General features: G+C 36.4%; 1 protein-coding gene across 1 annotated transcript in view; it reads left to right on the top strand.

The window, feature by feature from the left end:
• The window catches only part of DPP10 (dipeptidyl peptidase like 10), a 1,271,598-nt gene that overhangs the window by 478,592 nt on the left and 775,829 nt on the right, over positions 1-17,177 (top strand). The window lies entirely within an intron of this gene.

Here is a 17,177-nt window from a genome sequence, read left to right as displayed (position 1 = left end):
ATAGTAACAATGTCCACAATAGCCAAACTGTGGAAGGAGCCTCAGTGTCCATTGACTGATGAATGGATAAAGAAGCTGTGGTCTGTATACAATGGAATATTACTCTGCCATTAGAAATGATGAATACCCACCATTTGCTTCAATGTGGATAGAACTGGAGGGTATTATGCTGAGTGAAGTAAGTCAATCAGAAAAGGACAAACATTATATGGTCTCATTCATTTGGGGAATATAAAAGTTAGTGAAAGGGAATAAAGGGGAAAGGAGAGAAAATGAGTGGGAAATATCAGTGAGGGTGACAGACCTTGAGAGACACCAAACTCTGGGAAACGAACTAGGGTGGTGGAAGGGGAGGTGGGCGGGGGGTTGGGGTGACTGGGTGATGGGCACTGATGGGGCACTTGACAGGATGAGCACTGGGTGATATGCTATATGTTGGCAAATCGAACTCCAATAAAAATAATAATAATCTTTTTAAATGTATAAGACATAGAGGGCACATGATGTGATGAGCACTTGGTGTTATATGTTGGCAAACTGAATTTACATTTTAAAAAAGTACAAGAGGTAATAACTGAACAGTGTATATGTTACATGTTATTTAATTTACCATTTGATTTTTAAATGACAGCTTTATTGGGGTATAAATTCCATAGCACAAAGTTAACTCTTATAAGTCTCAGTGTAAAATTTAGTGGGTTTTAGTGTATTTATATAATTCTATGGTTATGACAACTAATTTTATAAATTTCAGCACCCTAAAAAGAAACCCTATACCCAGTACAATCACTTCTCCTCTCCCCCTAGGTAACCACTAGTCTCTTTTTGTTTCTATAGGGTTGCCTACTCTGGACACTTAGTATAATTCTTTTTTTTTTTATGATAGTCACACAGAGAGAGAGAGAGAGAGAGGCAGAGACATAGGCAGAGGAGAAGCAGGCCCCATGCACCGGGAGCCCGATGTGGGATTCGATCCCGGGTCTCCAGGATCGCACCCTGGGCCAAAAGGCAGGCGCCAAACCGCTGCGCCACCCAGGGATCCCTGGACACCTAGTATAAATGGATATTTTGTATAAATCATGCAGTACGTAGCTTTTTGTGTGTGTGTGTGATTGGCTTCTCTCAGTTAAAATAAGGTTTATACATGTCATACCATGTATCAGGACTTCATTTTTTTTTAAATTGCTGAACAGCATTCATTTGTATGGATATACCACATTTTGTTCATCCATCACTTGATGGACATATGTGTCGTTTACACTTTTTTGGTTGTAGTTATCAATAAGTTGCTCTAAGGATTCATGCACAAGTTTTATATAGACATGTGTTTTTATTTCTCTTAGGTATAGGAGCAGAATTTTGGGGCCATATGGTAATTGTGTTTAACACTGAGAGACTGCTAAATGTTTTCTGAAATGACTGCACCATTCTACAAACCCACCAGCAATGTATGAGGGTTCCATTTTCCACATCCTCATCAACATTTTTATTATCTCCCTTTTTGATTAGAGTGTCCTAGTGGATTTGGTGTTTACATTTCTCTAATAACTAGTAATGCTCAGTATCTTTTCCTGGACTCATTGACTTTATTGGACACCTTCTTTGGAGAAATAAATGTCTAGTCAAATCTTTTATTCATTTCTAAGATTAGTTTTTTTTATTAAGTTGAAAGAGTCCCTTGTATATTCTAGATACAAGTTACTCATCAGATATATGATCTTCCAATACATTCTCCAATTCTTTGACTAATTTTTCACTTTCTTGGTGGTTTAGTTTGTAGCACAGTTTTTAAAAATTTGGTTGCAGTCCAAATTATCTATTTTGTTATTATCACTGAGCTTTTGGTGCTATATCTCAGGACACTACTTGATTTTAATTAGCCTTGTTGAAAATCACTATCAGCCAGTGCCATCCTAATTCACTTGCTATGTGTGACTCCCCTCATAGTACAAATCCTATAGATCTCCTCAGACCTTTAGCTGGAACTGCCATATGTTTTCTTTAAAACAAATCCCGAATCCTTAATAAGGCTAGACTTACCAGAATTGCCTTTTCCACTGTTCGGTTGAGATGTGAGATGCACTTTGCAAAAATGGTTTTTAACTTAAAAAAAAAAAAAAGGAAGAAAAGAACCAAAAAAAGTAAATGCAAACAAGAAGAGAGAAAAAATGTAGAAGATAAAGTTGAAAGTCTCATCAAACAAAAAAAAATACCTATTTTAAGATAAAGCCCAGGGACATCAGAGAGCATAGTATATTTGGGAAAAGGAAATAAGGCTACTCTGGTGGAGGATGCACCTGCTGTTAAGAATGGAAGCTCTCCCTTATTATCATTGGGAGGGGATTCTCAATTGACCAAATGCATTCCAATCCCTCAGGGAAACCAGACAAAACACAACAAAAACCAAAACAACAGGTGCAAGATTAAATGTAATCGTTTGATTCTGCAGAGCTGTTCTTCTCACACTTTAATACATGTACATCACCTATTAAAAATACAGGTTCAGATTCAGCAGGTATGGGTGGGGGCTTGAAATTCCTCATTTTAATTTTTTTAATATTTTATTTTATTTTATTTTATTTTATTTTATTTTATTTTATTTTATTTTATTTAACTTCTTCATTTTTAACAAGCCACATGTGATGCTGCTGCTGCTCTTCTGGGCCCACAATTTGACTATCAGAGCTACAAAGGGCAGAAGAGAACAGTGTCATTCACTCCTTCAGAAGGGAAGAGAGTTTCACTTTTCAATCAGGCTCTGTTTATCGAGATGATCTTTTTGCATGTGTTCAGATTTAAAGGTCAGATCTGTTTTCTTTTCAACAGCTGCTTGGAAATTGCTCATCTTGCAGTTCCTGTATGGGGTTTGATTACCTAAGTGGATCAAAAAGCTATAAGATAGCTTAGAGGACAAGCCTTCTAACAGCTTCCAGCATTCAAGGGTTCAAATTTGAAAGACAAGCTTGCAAAGGCAACTTCGGGTCATGTCTCTGGTCCTCTTGAGATAGGAGAGCCCACAAACTATCCTCTCCCAGAGCCCAGTGGTCATGTGTGCATGTGCGTGTGCATATGTGTGTGTGTAGAGAGGTAAATTTAGACCCTGCCACAGAAGTTCCCCCGAGGAAGAATCCTGTCTTCAAATGTGCCATTAAAGCATCCATTGGACACTCTAAGGCCCAACTGCAAAATCAAAGAAGTCTTTTCTTGATAACTCCTCAGACAGACAAATGGTCTGACAAACTATTCCAAATGTCTAGCATATTCTAAGCACACTGTTGATGTCCTGAGGGACAGAGATTAGCAAGTTCCTACTAGCAAAAGCACACAGTTTGATGAGGAGACTCCCAATTAAATAGACAATTGCAACCTAGTAATTAAGGTGGTACAATAGAGTTAAGCACAGGTTGGAGAATGTGTCCGATTCAGCCTCTGGAGACAGAAAGCTCAGGAATCATTGTTCAAATGTGATGCTTGAACTTGTCCCTTCCTTTCTCTCCCCCATCCCAATGCCCTTTGCAGGCCAGGAACCCTCCTGTTAAGAAGTGGAGTAGGTGGGGATGGGGGGCCTCTGAGGAAACTCTTTACCTGGTATTATCGATGGCGACATACCCTCTGATACTTTGTCCTTTTCACCACTGAACACTATTCTTAAAACCTGTTAGGAAGGGAGACTATTTGGGAGTCGAGGTACCTCTCTTAGAATCCTTCAAACCATACTGCTGGATGCCTGACCATTTAAGCCTGAGTAGACCATGAAAGCCCTTCCCTGGAGAAAGAGGTCTCCCCCAGGACTAAGCTCAACTACCTGGCTGGTCCTTGGATTTCAGGACTAGAGACAAGCATCAGGAAAATGCTAACAGCCTGCTCCCCTGTCTGACTACAAAAGAGTCATTTGTAGTAGTAGCAGGTACTTTCCTCCTCTGGGAAAGAACAGTAACCATGCCTCTCCCACATGGGCAGCCTGGCAGGTGACTTAATGTGAAATGACAGCTCTGGAGGAGACAGGTGAGCCCTTGATCACCAGGGTCAGGTCTGAAAGGCAGCAGAGTATAGATTCAAAGGTCAGTGGGAGTTTAAAGTGACAACAAGACATGAAATTATTTTCTTCTTCAGCTTGAAGAAGACAAATTTCTAAGTAGCATCGAGGCTAAAGTGTGAATCTGTGAATCCAACTGATGCTGGGCTAGCAGCCCTGGAAACTGACTTTGTCTCTCACTTGGGAATGGGCAGCATCTGGGTTACAGGAAAGGCAGCATGGTTGGTGTGGGCTGACCGTAGAAATCTGCTGCTGCCTTTTATTAACTGCATGTCCTTGGATAATAACCAACTGCATGTCAGGGTCCTTCGTGAAAAATACAAGAAATATCATGTCTGTTAGGGTTACTCAGTAAAATGCTGAAATCCCAGTTCAAATCTTGGTGGTTAAAAGAACAAAAATACATGCTTAACTCATATTAAAGGTTTTGAAAATGGGAACTCACCTTGGCCCAAACACATGGCCACACCTACCTTCAAGGAGGCAGAAAAGCATATCCTACCCAGAGGGAGACGTAGACCAGAATATTTGTGAACAACCCTTATGATCCTTGGAATTCTGTGTAATAGATGTATTTGTATTTTTTTCATTCTTATATTCATTTATCCGGCACACATTTACTGATTATCTGTAATGAACAGGCACTTTTTTGGGCATGTGGGGAGATAAGATAGAATGATCTTGCTCTTATGGAGCATATATTCTAGCTAGAAAAAAAAAGAGACATTACAACATTAATTGGTATTGTGATGGATGCAATGGCATTTTGACCATTGTTGATGCAAAGTAAATAAGCTTTTTTAAAAAAAAAATTAAAGAAAAAGGAAGAGAGTTTTATTGGAGCCCAAGTTAGGACAGCCTCCCTCAGTACACAATCTTCACAAAGAGAAGTGCTCTGGGGAAGGAATATTTGGTGTAGGGTTATATTTGTTTGTTTGTTTTATGTATAAAGAGTTACAAATCAGGACAAAAGACATTACATAAATTTCCATATTTTATGTTCTGCTTTTAGTACGTGCAAGGCTGTGTGATTTTAATCTGATGGGAAACAGTAAGGTTTTTTCTTCTTATCTTTATGTTTGGAATACTCCTTTTTGGTTATTTTTTTTTAATGACGCAGATGTACAATGTGTGCTCAGGGCAGAAATAGAGCCTGTGTTTTGAGGTTTTGCTGAGTCATTTTGATTGACCTTGGTAAATGTTGAAGTCTAGCTTCCTTGGGAGCTCAGAAGCAGAGCCCACAATCATGAAAATTTGAAAATTTCCTCCATTTTGTCACCATTTACCTTCATCATTTTCTTTAAGACCTAGACCTCTCTAGGCAGCACCAGCTGAAGTCTGTATGGTACATTCTGGACCATCCTTCCCCACCATTGACAACACTTCAACAGCTCCATGAGTCGTCAGCAGCTCCATAGTTTGGGACAGAGTCCAACTGTCCAAGCTGATGTTGAGATTCTAAATTGCATTAGGAGCTGAATGCAGAGTTCAGAATAATCAGACAGGCACAAGAAAGTCTAACAGGGCTTAACACTCACTGCCGATAAAGCACACGATCCAACCAAATATTCTAAAATATTGACTAAGTTTGCAAAAGTGGAAGGCAAAGACAGAAAAACACTAACAACAATGACAAAATATCCTGCAGGGTGAAGGCTACAAGATAGAAAGTACCCAGAAGAATATCAAATACCTGGAATAGAGGTTTTCAAACCTGATTCTGCATCAGTATTACCCAAAGGGCTATTTACCCAGGTTCCCGGGTCATATACCCAGATCCTGTCACTCAGTAGATCCAGACAGAGAGCTGAGGATTTCTGTTTTTAAGAATTCTCAGGTCAGGCTGATTCTGTTTGTCCCCAGGCACACTTTGAGAACCATGGCACTAGATGAAGAAAATGTACAGTTGAACTGTTCTCCCTTCCCTCTTACTTTGAACAATCTGCTTTTATTCTCAGACAGGAAACTGGAATCTTCTGCATACTGCTGCTATTATTTTTATTAAGATATAGGGACACCATAACAGTGAAACCTCCCCTGAGTTCCTGGGGCTTCCTCAAGTCCATTACGAACCCATTAACTTTGCTACTGGTCTCTTATTCATTTACAAAAGCGCCTTATTTTTTAAAAATGTATTTGTTAAAATGAGTGGGAAATATCAGTGAGGGAGACAGAACAAGAGAGACTCCTAACTCTGGGAAACGAACAAGGGGTAATGGAAGGGGAGGTGGGTGGGGGGACGGGGTGACTGGGTGACAGGCACTGAGGGGGGCACTTGGCGGGATGAGCACTGGGTGTTATACTATATCCTGGCAAATCGAACTCCAATAAAAAATATACCAAAAAAATGTATTTGTTAGGTTGACACTACAAAGGGCAACTGCCCTCCAGGCCTCGGAAGCTGGAGCTGGATCTAGTGATAGGAAGTGATCATGGAGGCCCTCCTGTAGGGGACGCTGGGGCCTTCTAGTGATGGGTGGTCCTGCTCAGGGGAAGGTTAGTGAGATAGTGGGGCTGGAATAGGGGATAGTAGCCCGGCAGTCATTTTCATATTGTAAACATCTTTTCTCTAAGCTCTTACAAAATAATATTTTAACGCATTTTTCCATTAGTCCTAAACAACTGATAAATTATCCCATTATCATTATAATCATGTTTATTCATCTGAAGACATTTTTTGAGCCTTTAACAAGTGCCAATTACTGGTACAGATTTTGAAGATTCACTAATAAATGAGGTAAATCTACCACAGGTACCTAAGTTACAGGGATTTTTTTTTTTAAGCTAAGTCTTTTAATCATCTCACTTAAAATCATTTCATCCTACTCCTCTACCTCTCATTGTGCTCCCTCTACATCCAGTGTTCTACTCTCATCTCTCCCTACTATCCTAATCAATATGCCACTTTGCTTGCTCTTTGCGCATTCTCTTCTACTGTTGAAAAGAAAGGTCCTCTCGTTGCTTTTCAGCCTGACTCATCCTCATTCATCTGTAAAAGTCTGTATCAACCACCATTTTTCTGAAACCTCTTACATTACTGCAGCCCAGAGTCCACACAATCTCTCTCTCTCAGTTTCTTTAGCACTTAATGTGTCCATGAGGCACTTAAATATATGCACTATTGAATTTGTATTGAGCCATGTCATGTGTAAGTGGTCCCCTCACCCTGCAATTTCAATTCATCAGATTTATAGATGAGACTTGCTAGCCCTTCACAGAATTGTCTTTCCACAGTAGTGTCATTGCAACTATGATTGCAATCTGGAGCTTGGCTTGAAGGAATAGACAAATTTAGCCATTCCCAAATAAATTTTGCTGATCAGAAGTAATCACCTGAGTTGGTGTGTGTGTGTGTGTGTGTGTGTGTGTGTGTGTGTGTGTAAGTCCCAACTGTAGACCAACTATCTGAAGACTTTTAAATTATGTGGTCTGGGAATCCATCTTTTAAATAAGAGCCTCCAGTGAATCTTTATGAAGAAACAAGTTTGGGAATCTCTGGGCTGTATATTAGAACAATCTAAGGGGTTTATAAAAAACATCCATATCCCAGAATAACTAACTCTGGGGGTGAAGTTCCCCTGGCATAAGTAGTTGTTTCTAAAGCTCCCTGAAGGACATCTGGGAAGCTCAGTGGTGAAGTGTCTGCCTTTGGCTCAGGGCATGATCCAGGAGTCCTGGGATCGAGTCCCACATCCGGCTCCCTGTGTGGAACATGCTTTTCCCTCTGCCTGTGTCTCTGCCTCTCTCTTTCTGTGTCTCTCATGAAAAATAAGTAAAATCTTAAAAAAAAAAAAAAAGCTTCCTGAGTGTTCCTAATGTGCAGCCAGAGTTGAGAACTACTGCAGTCTAATTGTAGTCAGTAAACACAGGAATTTGGCACAAAATTGAGTCATATATGTTTCTTCCACAGGGGCTGTGGGGAGAGGGCCTTTAGGTTAAAAACAATATTCATTCCAATTCAATTATGATAATATAAGTAATATTCATTTTGGAAAAATTCTAAAATACTAAGCAGTATAGAAAAGTAAATAAAGCCACACATCATGCCAACATTCAATGCTGTGATGTATCTCATCCTTGCCAATATCCATTCATATTTTAAAGATAGAGGAGAGATAGAGGTATCTTGCTCTGTTGGCTCTATTGGTAATAAAATTAGTTCTATGTTTATATACTATTTAATATACATTTTAATATACATTTTTAATGTATATACATTTAATATACATTTTTCTTTTAATATAATGTATATTTTACATGTCATTATGTTTTCCTAAAATATAACTATAAAGAATGCTATTAATGAGTATAAGAAATTGTTTAGCAGAAATCTTTTGTTTCCATATGTTTTCCCATTATTTATAATGACACTGTAAATATTTTATACTTACAGTTTTGTACATACTACTGATCATCTTCCAGTATTATGACAGAGCTTATCTCTTCTGTATAATATAACCTCTTCTCTATCACATAATAAAACGTAATTATTTTTCAAGTAACTAGAAGTGGCTTTCTGAGTTAAATGGTGATCATATGATTCTGAATTTATTTTCAGAAAAATGATGGCAGCTTACCAAATATGCATGGAATTACCTGTATCCATTAACACCATTATTGATAAACATATTGAAGTGCCAATTTTTCAGGCAAAATTTGTGCCTGGTTGTTCAATTTGCAATGATTAAGAACAGTGACTTTGAACATTTTTTCCCTAGGTATTAGTCTATTTACTCCTTTTGAGAACTGACTTGGCATCCCCTGCCCACTCACCCCACCCCCGGCTCTTTTTGCATCGGGGAGTAACCTTTCTAACTCATTAGTTTGTATGATATCCTTATGTTTGGTAAGTTCATCATTGTCTTTTTTCCTCTCATCATGCTTCTTCCCTCTTATGCTTTTTTAAAAAAGATTTTTATGACAAAAAAAATGGAACCATTTATTTAGTCAAAGCTACTCAATTATTTCATTTGAGGCTCTTGATTTTGATATTATTCATGTATTTCCTAATCCAAGTTCAGATAATTATTTACTCATTTACTTTTTCATTCTCTTATAGCTTTGTATATAGGATATAAATCTCCATGCGTGTCAGTGTGTGTGTATATATATATATATATATATATATATATATATATATAGTGGAGTGTGTACTTCTAATCTTTCTAGAATGTATTGCAGTAAATGATCCAGTCATCCTTTTGTTCACTTTAAGAAATAATTATTCATTTCTCTCAGTACTGATTTAAAACCATTTTTACTTATTCTAATTTGTGTACTACCTTTATCGTATGTTGAATTATTTCTACACTTGTTTTTCCCTCCATTTTCAACATTGTGTGATTACTGTCAGCCTATCTTGGTGCCTATTTCACTCTGTTTAAAATATTTCAACTCCATAATACATGTGAATACCACTTAGTGCAAACCCTGCCTTATTTCTCCTTTATAATACATTTGAACAATTTGAACTGAATCTAAGGTAATATTAATAAAGATAATGAAAGATGAACATAATATAGATAAATATCTATAATAAATCTCATCAGTATTTAATCTAATTCAAACTCTTAATTTTGAAAAAAAAAGTATTTCATTTTGTCCTACTCATATAAACACCCTGGAATATGTGTTTAATTATCTTAGGATAATTTCTGTATTTCATCCACCACCACCTCCACCACCCCCTTTTCCACTCTGGGGTTGACTGTTACTTTACAAAATGCTTTACCTACATTATGGCTCTATCAGATGTATCAGTAAGCTTGGGCTGCCATAACAAAACACCACAGACTGGGTAACTAAAAAAGCAGAAATTTATTTTCCCACTGTTCAGAAGGCTGGAAGTATCAGGGCACCAGCATGGTTGATTTCTAGAGCTCTCTTCCTGGATGGCAGAAGGCTACTTTCATGCTGTGCCTCACATGGCATTGCCTCAGTGAGCATGCTTGGGAAGAGAGTAAGGGAGCTCTCTGGTGTCCCTTTTTACAAGGACATCAATCCTATACCTATAGCATCAGGACCCCAAACTTATCATATCCTTTAACTTTAATTACTTCCTTAGATGTCCCATCTCTAAACATAGCCAGGTTGCCTGTTATTTAGGGTTTCAACATGTGAATGAGAGTGTTGGGGGCGGGCATAAACATTCAGGCCATAACACCAGATCATTCTTAGTGAAATCAATGTTTTACTTTATATATGAAATGTAACTCATAGCATAATTTTCTGGAATGCATTACTGCATAAACTGAGGTATGTGGGTCTACAATGGATCACAGAATAGATATCCAAAGTATCCTAATTGGCACCCATGTAAAGGACTTACGAGTAGTCTCTTGTGACATTCAATTACTCACCTTGCTTATGTGTTCTGCCAATTTATTTAAGCTTATTTTAATCCCTGGTAGTTGGGTAAACATTCGTAACATATGTGAAACAATTATTTCTGAAATGCCTTCCTTCTAGAAGGACGAATAATCAAAAGGTTAATGCACAATCTAATATTGTCCTTTGTGGATCAAGCCTGTAACTATTACACCATGAAACTCTCAGAAATTACCCTCTTTCACCAAGAAACTTAAACTGCTCTTTGAGACACAGCCCTTTGGATAGTCTGTCTTGTTGTGTTCCGTTGATACAGTAATCAGAGGCCAGACACATGTTTTATTATAAGAGCAAACAGAATACATCTGCTCTAGGGATCAGAGAGAGAGAGAAACGTACAAGATTTGACAGCCATAGACTTCTAAAAACAGACTGGCCTGCAATGAAAATTTTTGTGAGCTTGAGCAGTTAGTGTTGTGACAGTCAGTTTACATCTAAATATCAAAATCTCCACCAGAGACCACTCAGGAAAAGTGATGTTTTAATAAGATTCTTGCATGTTTGTATTGGTTCGGCCAATAAGCAGTGTAGCAAACCCCAGATCAAGGTATGAAATTTTGTCTTTACGTTGTGTTAAGGGAATATCAATTAGGTAGAAAAGAAATTAAAATGTCAGGCCTTGATAACATAGCATTAAGTGATAAACTGAACTGCCAAGACAGCAAAGCCATTACGGTAACAGTATTGTGCATTACTATGACTTGTGTTTACTTCTGTGCCACACACATTTTATTTTGCTTGTGTCTTCTAGTCTCTGGACTCTTAAAATGATTAAAAGCTGTAATTTTTCCTTAAATATATCTCCTAAGTCACTAATTACATTCTCTAGACTCTCACATCCTTCTTTATGTGACCATTGCTTGTATTTTACAAGGGGACTATTGTCAGCTGAACAATCTAGCCGTAATGCCCAGGCAAGTCCACACACACTCAAGGCTAAATCACATTACTAAATACTTTTATTCTTGGAATTTGTTTTATCGAACACTTGAGAAAGCTTTAATTGCAAAGGTGCTAAATGGGAATACAAAAATCTGTTCCTTTTTCTTAAGCAAATTTAAAACTGCTTTGCTGAAAAGCATTGATGATGCCTCAGGTATGTGTGGTATCAAAGAATAGACAGACATGACTCCAATCTCTGTGGGTTGGTTTCCACATGCTTTGGCACCCATCTTGGTGTCTCAAGTGTCCACTCCAGGGCATTTGCTGAAAATTTCAGATTTTCTTTAATGCTTCTGAGTTCCTATTTTCTTTTGTGTCTATTAGATACCATTCAGTTCTAAAATCTAAACACCCAACAGCTCCCACAGTGGTCTCTCCATGAGCAACCGCTGTTCATTCCATCAACGAACCACATGTTCCCAGGAAATTAGTTATTCCTTGATTGTTCCCAAGTTAGCAAAACAATTATTTTCTAGGTATTACAGCATAGGGGATACACAAATCATAAGCATAAGAATATTATTTTAAATATCTACAGCATTTCATGATACTCCAAGTAATTCTCTATCTTTGAATATTGGGGTCATATGGTTCAGGGGTCCTAAAAGTTGCTGTATTACATTGCAACATATGCTAGATTTGTGAGATTCACTCAATGTCATGAAAATACACTCTTAACAGATGATAAATAGCTGTTATACACTTACTGTCTATACCAAGTAATGCACTCAATGTTGATGAACGTACCTGTAGCAGCTGAAAAGGCACATTCCCTAGCTGGCATTAATTATTAAGCTTGCATTTTTTCTGCCACACCATGATGACCTCTGTGGGGAGCTGAGAAATGGGAAGATTTTAGAAAGGCCTTTACAGAAAGGCTTTGGAAACAATATGCAATCCATATAGAGAACTGTAGCTCAAATAACCTTGGTTCTAGACATTTTATGAGATCAAAGATTATGATATTGCTACACTATCATTCAATGTTTTTGACTAGTTCAGTTGATCATTTCCAGATGGTGAGTGTCGCTGGAGGACTGAGACCAGGAGAAATGAGCCAAACCTGTCTTTTGATTAGACTAATCAATTGGTTATTTTTCAAAATTGTTGTTTTGCTTGTCGATATACTTCTGCAGCTCACTTAGGCCCTGCTGCAATGGTCAACCTGCTATTTTGTGCCCCAATCCCAGCACTATTTTCCACAGACATTCCTAAATTAACTAATTTACCCCTCATGCATCTTTTCCATCTACTGCTCTGGTCAGTCTCTTTTACTGTAAAGACATGTACACACACTCCATCCTGGTCTATGTAATACAAATTGTATATATGCTAAAGACCGAGGTCTTTCATGGACATTTAGATTTTGAAATATCATAATAAGTCTTCTCAAAATTAGAAAGATAATTGAGTTAAATTGAAATAATTATTTTCTTTCACACTCTAAGTTAAACCTGTTTTTTTCTAATCACAATTTAAGTCATGAATATAATAGAAAATATAGATGTTTTGGAAAATATTTTAAAAATCAGCCATTATTCCAGAGAAAATTATCATTAAGGTGTTGCTCTACTTCCTTTCATTGTTTTTAAAAATGGCTTAGACTATATAATATGGGGAACATTCCCTCACTCCAGTCATACTAAAACTTTATAGCACAAATATTTCCCCATGTTATTATTTTGCTTTGAACATAAGATGTTATGAGTGCACAATGTTTCATTGTATTCACATGCTGTAATTTATTTACTTATCATTTCATTATCATGATATAGTTTTATAATACACATTTTAGGGTAAAATATTTTTTGTTAATTTCAATTTCTGTGTAATGCTTTTCTATGAGAAGACTATTTTGTATTTATGCATTACAAAATATTCTTGGGCACAGAATGGCAACTTGATTTCCCTTGGATATGTATGTTTGGGGAAAATATTATTTTCTTGCTATTATTAATAATACAATTTGTAGTCACATTTCTTGACACTCTACTGTTAATATGTGATTTATTGTTAAGCCAGTATAGCAATATGTATATATTCATATTTAACTATTTAAACTAAATATAGTTTAACTATATTTAACTATTACTGTCTTTGAAAACTTGTCTAATTTGACAGAAGAATAATGGTACTTCGATTTCATTCACATTTCTTTTTCTCTGATATCTGAATTTGCCTTACAGAATTGTTTGTTAGGCATCTATATCTCATTTGTTAAATTCATTATCGTTTGCATCCTCTATTTTTGACCTGCACTTGAAGTATTCCTTTCCTTAATGTTTTTTAAACTATATTTCTTGTTACCTAAATGTGGGAAATAAATGGGCATGATACTTTGTGCCAGGAATCATTTATGTCATGACCTGAAGGTTTCTGGAGCCTTCACATGGCATTACAGGTACCTCTTTCCACTGGAAATGTATAATGCGATAATGACTACCACTCTATGCCACTCAGGTTTTTACTACGCACTTTATGTATATTTCCTGGTCTAAGCCTTCACATTGTAGAATGGATTTTGAGGTTGAAGGAAGTTTAATAAATACTGAATATTTTTGTTAGATTTGTATTTTCAGATTATTTGTATCCAAATCAAGAGTTGATTTACTTAGATGAATTGAAAACTCCCCCCCACCACCTCAGTTTTGTTGTTTGAATGTTAAACTAACTTAAATTCCTGGGGAAAATCCACGTGTTATTAAAATTTTTATATGTTGAAGGATTTAGTTTGCTAATATTTGGTTAGGTGTTCTGTTTTGTCTGTCTCTGTGTCAGTGAGATATAGGCAATTATCTTTTCATGTTACAACGGATTGGTGTCAGGCTTTCTTTGGCATCATCAACATGTTGGCAAGCATTTCCTCCTTTCTTTTGCTGTACGGGTTAGGTAAAATTGCTACTGTGTCTTCCTTCAGGGTTTAGAAGCATTCTCCAAAGAAGACTTATAAGTCTGTAGTTTTCTTACCGGGAAGACTTTTACATGTAAATTAGATTTATTCTTTTTATTTATTTATTTATTTATTTATTTATTTATTTATTTATTTATTTTTGTAAATTAGATTTCTTAGACAAATCTAGGAATATTCAGATGTTCCATTTCTTGTGCCAGCTTTGGAAAGTGGTGTTTTTCAAAGAATATGAGCATTGCATCTAAATGTTCAAATGTGTTGCATGATATTTGTCTATTTGTTTAATCATTTTCTGAGAGAATCAAAATATTCAAGTGAAACTTAAGAAGAAACTATGCCTTTTAGTTCATCAGTTACTTCATATTTTTTTGATGCTACAGAGAGGTCTGCATATATTTTCATTTTTATTTCTTTTTCCATTAGCAAAATTTATCAGAATATAATATCCACTTGGATATCATCAAGTTTCATTTCTATTTTTTCATAAGAAAATCACATTATCTTCCAAAATTATTGACCTAACATACATTTTTTTCCAATTAATAAATTTTCTTGATATTATTTCAGTGGATCTTTTATAAAATTAAGAGCCAATTTTTATATTCATGAGGTGGATTTCAGTTCTGTTATAATTACAGTCATTGTTATTGTTAGCTAATTCCAAACAGTGTATCTCTCTCTGTGTTGCGGTTTTCTTTGATTTTTATCTTCTTTATATTTTCTTGATTAAAAGAACTTTTCTTCAGTTAGTTTCAATTTTTATATTCTTTATTTCTCAACCTTTACAGGCCCTCACATGTTTATTTTTCTAATCAACTTATAAATATACAATATAATATAATTATATATACATATATATATATCTGTATACCTACATCTACTATATATTTATCTATCATAATCTTATTTTCTCCAAATAAAGAAAGTTCTTCAGCATTTTTCACTACTTGTCCTGTTTCTATGTGCCATTCCCATCCCAAAACATGTTTTGTTGGATTCCTGCCTTTTGTCATTGCTTTGGTTGACATTAAAATTCCATAAGTTGCTTACTTTTTCATATTTTCCATACTTCTTTGCTTTTTGCTATAGTAATTTCTTGAAAAATCCTTTCAAAGAGGATTTTAATAAGATGATGTTTCTGAGCCTGTGTAACACAGAAAACCTCTTTATTTTTAAAAAATGACAATTCTGATAGACATACATTTTAAGTTCAAAGTCATTTTTTTTTTTTTTTTTTTTCCTGACAGGGACTTTGTAGATGTAAGCATTTTCCCTCAGGAAGTTTTTAGAAAAAAAAATGTTTGGCTGTTAATGTTGTTAAATTTAATTTAGTTATGTTCTCAAGTGTTCCTACCTTCACCTCCATCTCCATGGTTTAGTTTTGTTAAAAAACATAATTTAACTGAGCAAATTTTAAAGATCTTATTGGCTTTATTCAACAATTCATGAATTAGGCAACATCCCTTCTAGCTGACAGAAAGGAGCTCTGAGGAGCTGTACAAAATGAAAGATGTTTATAGGCAAAAGGGAGCAGGACAAGGAAATTATACTAGCAACAAGTGGATTCCTGTGGCAAGGTCAATTTCCCTCCAGGGAGGACAGGGGTCTACCCAGCCAATTACCTCATTAGTGCTGACCAGGTGATTCCCCACAACTGAGTTGAGGTCCCATTTCTACAAGGGTCAAAACTGTAATTAAGATAAGTCCTGGTTTGGCAACCGGAGGCTTAGTATAAGTTTGTTTTTAACAGTATATTATGAACCCTTTTAATCTGTGGTCTTAGTTCTGAAAAAATCTCGGTCATTTTTGCTTCAAATATTCTTCTCATATTTTCTCTCATGGAACTATTATTAAATGAACATTAACATTTCTCCTTCTATCCTTTCTATCTCTTAGCTTACTTTGTCTCTCATTATTTATTTCTTTATCTTTGCCTTCTGGGAGAATTCCTGAACTTAATGGTTCAGTTTACTAGTTTGTCCTTTAGTTGAATTCATCTGGCCATGTAACCCATCAGTAAATTAATATTTTCTTTTTTATACTCATTATTTCTCTTTGGGTTTTCTTTAAAATTATTTTTACTTGGGCAGCCTGGGTGGCTCAGCGGTTTAGCACCTCCTTCAGCCCGGGGCCTGATCCTGGGGACCCATAATCGAGTCCCATGTCAGGCTCCCTGCATGGAGCCTGCTTCTTCCTCTGCCTGTGTCTCTGCCTCTGTGTGTGTGTGTGTGTGTGTGTGTGTGTGTGTCATGAATAAATAAATAAAATCTTTTAAAATTTGTTTTTATTTAATATTTCCAATATTACTCCTTTACCTTATAAGGATATTGATAATGCTTCTGGAGATTTTAGAAAGAAAGTTAAATGCTTCAGAACAGAAAGGCTAGAATATATCACTTTCATTTTTCTCTCTTCACCCAACTATCATCATCCTCTTCCTTTAGGATTTTTTCTGGAGGACTATCGTATCCAGCACTGTTGTTCTTCCATGGAAAGAGAGATTTTTGCTAGAAATATACCTATATCTCTTAACCACTCTCCACCCTAGTTAGGCTCTAGAACTTGTCTAACTTGAGTGCTCTTGGCAAAACTTGAGCTTCCTGCCAGAAGCTCCTAGCAAACCTGTTAAAACAAATAATTTAGCCCCACCTCAGAGATTTTGGTTCACAAGGCCATACTAGTTAGTGCCCATGAGTTTGTATCCTAAGGCATTACTCCCAAATTCTCTAGTTTGGATTGGGCTAGTGTTACTGTTTTTGTTTGTTTGCTTTCTCCTTTTTAATGCTGAGGACAGAGCATTGACTCACCCATTGCAGTGATGAGTGGGGGTCAGGGAGAAGGAGGAAACAATATGAGAATTTTGCCTCAGCCTCAGCTCTGGACCACTGTGTAGTTTCTCCT

Source organism: Canis lupus, chromosome 19 (genome assembly GCF_003254725.2).
Source record: "Canis lupus dingo isolate Sandy chromosome 19, ASM325472v2, whole genome shotgun sequence".
Lineage (NCBI taxonomy): Eukaryota > Metazoa > Chordata > Mammalia > Carnivora > Canidae > Canis > Canis lupus.
This window is presented reverse-complemented; position numbering and strand designations above follow the sequence as displayed.